An 8,168-nucleotide genomic window follows, 5' to 3' on the forward strand; every position below is an offset into this window, starting at 1 on the left:
GGTGCAACCAGAAAATTTTGTAATTGGAGATCCAAAACGTCTGGTATGCAAATTAAAGAAATCCATTTATGGACTCAAGCAAGCTTCTCGTCAATGGTACTTTAAGTTCAACCAAGTAATTGTCTCGTTTGGCTTTGAGGCAAATGCTGTTGAAAATTGTGTGTACCATAAGTTCAGTGGGAGTAGGTTTATCTTTTTGGTCTTATATGTGGATGACATACTTCTTGCTACTAATTGTAAAGTCTTGTTGCATGAAACCAAAGTTTTTCTTTCAAAGCATTTTGAGATGAAAGATTTAGGTGAAGCTTCTTTTGTTTTAGGGATTCAGATACATCGAGACCGTTCTCGAGGTATTCTTGGATTATCACAAAAGAGCTATATTGATAAAGTGCTCAAGAGATTTGGTATGCAAAATTCTAGACCATTGGATACCCCTATTGCAAAAGGTGATAAATTTAGTAATCAACAATGTCCAAAGAGTGAACTTGAAATTCAGGAAATGCAAAAGGTTCCTTATGCGTCAGCTGTAGGAAGTCTTATGTATGTTCAAGTTTGTACTCGTCCAGACATTTCTTTTATAGTTGGCATGTTAGGTAGATATCTCAGCAATCCAGGAATGGATCATTGGAAAGCAGCCAAAAGAGTCATGAGATATCTTCAGAGGACTAAGGGACATATGCTCACATATAGGAGATCAGATCAGCTTGAGATCATTGGGTATACTGATTCTGATTTCGCTGGATGCCAAGACAGTAGAAAATCCACATCTGGCTACGTTTTTCTGTTGGCTGGCGGTGCTATTTCTTGGAAGAGTGTGAAACAAACTCTAGTAGCAACCTCCACCATGGAAGCTGAATTTGTAGCATCTTATGAGGCATCCAATCAAGCTATTTGGCTGAGAAACCTTGTCACTGGGCTGCGTGTAGTAGGTGGAATAGAAAGACCACTGAAGTTGTATTGTGACAGCAGGTCAGCCGTTTTATTCTCCAACAACAACAGGAGCTCTTCTCGATCAAAACACATTGAGATTAAGTTCTTGGCTGTGAAGGAGAGGGTACAGAGTGGACAGATATCCTTAGAGCATATTGGAACAAACTCTATGATTGCAGATCCGCTTACAAAGGCAGTGATACCGAAAGTTTTCCATGAGCACACCGCTCATATGGGTATCGTTTTGTTTGAGACTGTCTAGTTTTAGTGGGAGTTTGCTCTTTATGTATACATTATGTTTTTGAATGCTCTATTTTGTTTTGGATATGTTTTATTATGAAATTTTGTTGAGTACTCATTTTGGTTGATGGTTACACTCTGTATTACTATTATTGTTTTGCTTGATCTCACTTTTGTTGGTGACCAGTTGGAAACAGACATGATGATCACATTGCATGTAGTTTTCATGCTACACTTCTATAATGAATCTATGTCATTTAGGGATATTGGTAATGTAGTTGATGATGAACTTAGTCATGAGATCTATGGCGGATGTTTCTTCAGCTCTTTATCAATATAACTAATGGACGAGATTGTTTTTGGATACCTTGTATGACTGCGTTTGTTGAGCTCATTTTGGTGTATGTATTTTATTTAACATATGTTCGCCCAAGTGGGAGATTGTTGGATTTAATTTTCTATTGTGGGCTTAATATGTAAAATTAAATATGTACAGCAGTCTAATTGTAAAGTCAATTTCAAATGTGGTCTTGATTGTGAATAATTGACTATTGAGGTATCAACTAATTATAGATATTAAGTGTAGAGACCATTATATAATTCCTATTTCGTTAAAGGACCAAAATAGGAATTGTACTAACCCTACAGGTATATAAAGGTCGTGGTCCCCAGAGGAGTTGAATACGATTCAGTTTTACGTTCCTTTCGTATTGCTTCCGCTAAATCGATTCTTCAATTCTCTGGAAGGCTGCAAACCTAATTTTATACATCAAGATCGACGAACAACGATGTCAGGTACGCAACCTTTTCTTATTCAATCTATTTTGTTGAATCTAGTGGTTTGCACGATCTAGGTTATTATTGAATTATTTGAGATTAATTCTTAACAGGTTTTACTATGATACGGATTCAAAAAATTTTGTGCAGATAGAGAAACTATCTTTTTATGTTATTTGGCAAGCTATAACCGTAAAAAGTACATATTACTTGTATAATTTTTTTTTTATTCTTTGCAAATTTCTTTTTTTTTTTTGTTTTAGTAGAAAAATATCTTTTATAAATTACTTTTTATTTATTTGAATAATTTAATCCTCATTCTTATACCAAGAAAAAAATTTAATCACATCCACTAGTTCTTAAATATATATTATGATATTATAAATCAAGTAAAGAAGAATTTAAAAAAGATAATTAAAATGAGATAAACTAAAAGGATATGTGAATTAAAATATTAAATTTAATAAAGTGACACAATTGCTTTTGCAAAAGTTAATAGCTAATAATGAAGTATTAATATAAGTATTTGAAATAACAAAAATTAATTGGTTAATATTAATATATTCGTTAAGAGAATTAATAAGAACTTTTAATGATATGCATTTATAAAAAATTATATACTACTTGCGTTCTATAATACTTGTCACATTTTAGAAAATAGTTTGTTCCAAAATACTTGTCACATCTATAGTTTTAAGAAATAATAAATCCATTTTTTCCATATTTACCCTTTATATATAACAAATATTCCCCCTTCCCAAAAAGATCTTCCACCTTTCCTTTTTGGTTTGTCCCAAAATATAGTTCACTTTTCTTCTTTACATTATAGTTAATCCTTAAATTGTCTACTATACCCTTATTAAATTTTACTATTTTCAATAAACCTTCATCAATTCTTACTTATTATTTCAATATAATAATTGCTCATGTTATTTAAGATGGACATAATAGAAAAGTTAAATGAATACAATTGTCATTTAACCATAATAACTACTATTCCTTAATCTGTGTAAAAATAGAAAGTGGATTATCTTTTTGAGTCGGAGGTAGTAATTATTACTTCAATTTAATGATTTTCTTAGAAAAATAGTATAAAATTAAGGGTAATATAGTCAATTTACTCAATAATTTATTGTAACTTAGACAAATTTAATGATTTTCTTAAATGACGTTAAATTCTAATTGTGACAAATATTATGGAATAGAGATAGTAGTATAATATAGCATGTGATTTGAATTTTTTTATACAAATAAAAGTAGGCTTTTAAAAAATCAAGTTGATGAAAATGATTTTGGGTTAAATAATTAAATATTAATAATCCCTCCATTCTAAAAACAGTTCACTTTTTATTTTCACACCGATTAAGAAAGTAGTATTACTATAATTGCGTAGCACAAATTTGATATTTATGCATTACTCGGGTTTACTTGAGGTTTATAATTTTTTTTTAACCTTAGTATAATTTGACACTTTGCCTCGGCATGAACACGTAATTTTTACACCAATATATTGTTGGAAAGCAACAAGAAAAGATGCGGTTTGGATCGATTCCCAAGGCCCTGTTCGGCAATTTCAATGGTTGTAGTAGATGTTAGCTATTGTAGTAGCTGTCAACTGTTTTACTAATTATTATCTGGATCTGTTAGTGGTTAGTTGTTTATATGATGGTTTAAAATAAAAATGTTTGGTAAGAATAAGGGTTTGATTAGCTTTTAATATAGGATAAGGTCACAGAGAAGAAGAAAAAAACAAGTGATGAGTATCAGTTTGATAAAAAAAAATTTATAAACTGCTAAATATTAGAAGATAACGTTTCATGAAACACTGTCTCAAACTCTAAACGTTAGGATAGATATGACATTACCAAACATAATAATTAATTAAAACAGTATTTTAACTCAATCAAAACATTAAATACTACTCCAAACACTCTTGCCGAACGGAGCCTCAATTAGTCAAGAATCAAACCTAAACCTAAAAAGTCAAAAGTGACTTCTTTCCACTCTTTTCACTACAAAAAAACGGCATTTTGCGACCGACCAATCGGTCGCAAAATGCCAAAAATCGGTCGCTAAATTAAATTAGAGACCGATCTACGACCGAAAAACATCGGTCGCAAAAATGCTCATCGCAAAATATTTTGCGACCGATTTTTTCTTCGGTCGCAAAGTAGCGACCGATAGTTCCCTCGCAAAATTGAAAAATCGGTCGCAAATTTTGGTCGTGTTTTCATTTGGAAACGCTATCGCAAATTGGTCGCAGAAAACGTCTGTCACAATCATGAAATTCGTTCGCAAATCGGTTGCAAATTGTAAATTTTAAATTTTAAATTTTGGTTCCAAATCGGTCGCAATTCAAGAACAATATAAAAATGTAATTGTTATTGTACTGAAAAAAATGTCAAAAAACAAATGAAAAACTAAAAAGGTCCAAAATCAAATCTAAGCGGTTGCTCATCTGCACCATCCGATGTCAAATCGCCGAGAGGATACCTGCTGGATGTGCTGTAGTGCCGAGAGGGGTGACCAAGGTATCGTCTGCAGCATCGAGATCAGGAGACGGAAGTGCCTGCTGCTGAGATGTCGAAACATTTCGATCTGTAGCAGGCGCAGGATCAGAGGAAGAAGCACCAGCACCGGGCTCACCGGACAGCCGCATCACATGCACTCTAAGTTCTGCAATCTGTCTCTACTGATCATCAACACGAGCCCGTAATTCAGTAAACTCCTCGGCAGTGTGCTCGGGTTGTGGTCCTGCACTAGGTGCAGAAGCATGAGATGTTGAGCCGCAGTAAAATTGTGATGCCTAAGACCCGATGCCGTATACCTTCCTCTTCTTCTCGCCTCCTACAGCCTCGAGATAAAGTGATACCTCATCAATTCTTGACTCAGTTCAGATTCATCAATCTGAGAAGAAACAACATGCTTCCGAGCTGTAGTATAGTTCTCCTGAAAATAAAAAACTAATTAATTAATGTAGTTGCAAGCTTTATTATATTGAACTTTGTACATCTTCGCAACGACTAGAGGGTAAATGTAAATATGTTTCAATGTTACTTGCATTGACGCTCACCGCACGTCTGTCGACAAACGTATTAAGATCGTGGTCCTTCGTGTGAGTGTATGTAAACACCTCAATCGGTGTTAGCTCACGACCTAATTTTTCAGCCTACAATGAATTTTGATGCATGATATATTAATATATATAGTGTCCTTTCATTAAACATCAGTTTCATATACTATGACTAGTTCACTTACTAATAATCGAGATGTCTCTTTAGCAGATATTGCTCCGCTTGTGTGTCGAGAAGGTCCTGCTCCATCACCGCCAGTCTCACTACGCCTGTTTTGTGCAAATATCTCTCGCTTTCTCTTGAATGCAGGATCCTCCCAAGCCTTTTGCCAGCTCTCCCATATCTCCTGAGACACACACTGCTGCTTCTTACCACTTCTTCTCATCCTATAGGTGAAGTCAGCATATCGATCAGCGCATAACTTCTCCCAGGCCACTTTCAGCATAGCCGTAATTGCCTCGTCCCATATGAAATGTTTCTGCAAAAAATGAAAAATAGTGTTTCAATACTAAGGAGGTATCTTGATGAATTGTAAACATTGAATGATGATATAACTTAAACCAAAGCGTACTTGAAACTCCTCCCAATAAAAGTCTCTCGTCTCTTGTGGTACGGCATCCCATGTGTATCCTTCTTTATGTAGCTGTAGCTTGATTATCCTCATAATTTGCCTCGATGCTCGAGAAGATGGATATATGCTGAGAAAAAAAACAGAAGTGAAATATAATTAGACAAAAGCATCACAATCTGAACAAAACATGCCTTTCGAAAAAGTGACTAAGTACTTACTGTCTCGCTATCAAACTGAGGCTGATATGTGGATCTGATGAAGCTGCAAAAGAAGTGACAAATGTTATAAATGCAGATATTAATATATAATTGAAATGACAGTAATGACATTTATGATTACCTTGCACAGTAGGTGACTGTGCAACTGGTGGAGATGTATTGGTTCAGAAACGGGGGTAGAAGAGGAAGGAGCAAAAGGAAGTGATGGCAGTGGTATTGGTTTTTGAGCAGAGGATGAAACCCCAAACGTACCTGAAGAAGAAGGAGGGATAATCCCTCCTCGTCCACGGGCACTGCGTCCTGGGCCACGACCTCCATGCGAACCACTGCCGGACGTGTCTGAATCAAACGCTCTGCCTCTAGCCATCTGTACTGCAGATATCAGAACCTAGATAAATGAATTTATACAATTATATGAATTGTAGAACATGTTGTAAATATGAGTAAAGAAAGTTAATAACATTGAAATTCTTCATTAATAATATTAGATATACATTTATCAATTTGTAACAGTAAAACTGCTCTAAGTATTAAGTGTCTTCAATATCATCTGCTTCCTCCTCGTCTTCATCTTCTTCCTCTTCTACATATTTATCTTCTGAGGTACCCATGATGATTTGATCTTCTTCCTCTTCATCATCCGATGCTCCTATTTCAACATAAGATCGGCTTTCATCATCCAATCTATCCGTTAAATCTTCAACAACTTGCATCGGTTGCGTATCAACCCTAACTTCTTTAGCTCTGATACTGCAAGTGAAGCAGATTGTTTGGTTTTAAGTGCATGAACAACTGATCTAGCCTTGATTTTACACACTGCGATCCAATCGCAACGATCTCGTTTAAACGATGGATATGGGACATAGTACACCTGTACAGCTTGCATTGCCAACACAAAAGGTTCATACTTTGTATATCTTCTTCTTTGATTAATATCTACCAGATTATACTTAGGATGAACACTCTGTTTATGAAGGGCAAATTATATGTAATTGCATTAGTCTAAACCATCCTTAAAACATGACACAATGTAATGTTCAATTTACACTTCTAACTTACTAAGGTTATTTTTATAATAAGGGTAACTATATATAATTGTAAAATCACTAAGTTCATTTATTCACTAAGTTCATTTATTACCTTTACCCTAATAAAGGTAAGTATACTATTCCACATATTGATTTTTTTGGAAAAAAATTCGGCAGCACTTCGGCACAACACAATCAAATCTCAAATATAAAGACACTTCAATAAACACTTCTATATATACCAACATTCTCCAAAGGCAAAATGGCCACTACTAGGCCTCCAACCCAAACGCATCATTCATTTAAAAAAAAAAAATTTAAGAATAATAACAACAATAATAACAAAAAAAAAAGCATTATTTCAGAATTATAAAACAAGAGTAATTTTAATTACATGTATCATAACAATTGGCTTCTATTATTGCTATTATGTATCATGTATCATGTGGCAATGTTATAACTTACATTTGGACTAGTTTTTTTTTTTTAATGTGTTATACATATTAAAACTCGTTATTCTACTCGTAATGTTTTTATTAATTTTTTACTTATTACATACTTCAAATATAATGATATTTTAAATTGACGAAATAATTTAAATGAGGTTTAAAATTAATGATTTAAACTAAATAAATTAACTATCATTTACTCTTTTAATTCTTTTTATAATTAACTATTAAAAAATTAACTATCATTTATAATACTTAACACTATTAAAAAACTAACTATTTTGTTTTCCACTTAACATGACATGAAACTTGCTTCCTAATTATTATATATTTTTTTATTTTTTTCTATTTAATTCCTTGATAAAATTATTAATCTTTTTAATTATTATATTTAATTCCTAATTTAATTCTATTTAAGTCCTTGCTAAAATTAGATACTTCCTAATTCCTTGCTTCCTAATTATTATATTTAATTCCTTCCTAATTACAATAATAATAATAATAATAATAATAATAATAATAATAATAATAATAACAGTAACAATAATAATAATAATAATAATAATAATAATAATAATTAATACCCTGAATTTTTATTTTCAAAACTTTTGAATTTTTAATAAATCAAAAATCTGAATTTGTGACGGTATGGGCTTAAGTACTGAGTCATTTTAATCTGGGCCTAAATTGAGCGTTGGACTCAAGCCCAATAAACAGACTGTCCGGAAATTTTGATGAAATAAAATGGAATTCTACTATATAAACTAATTATCCTAAATTAACTTAGTGTTATTATTATTGTTTGTATTATTAGAAAGTAAATTGAAGAAATGTTTTATGACCCAACTAAAATAATTAAATAAATCGAACATGACCCGAAA

This window comes from Jatropha curcas, chromosome 4 (genome assembly GCF_041381405.1).
Source record: "Jatropha curcas cultivar XTBG-Jc1 chromosome 4, XTBG_Jcur_1.0, whole genome shotgun sequence".
NCBI lineage: Eukaryota > Viridiplantae > Streptophyta > Magnoliopsida > Malpighiales > Euphorbiaceae > Jatropha > Jatropha curcas.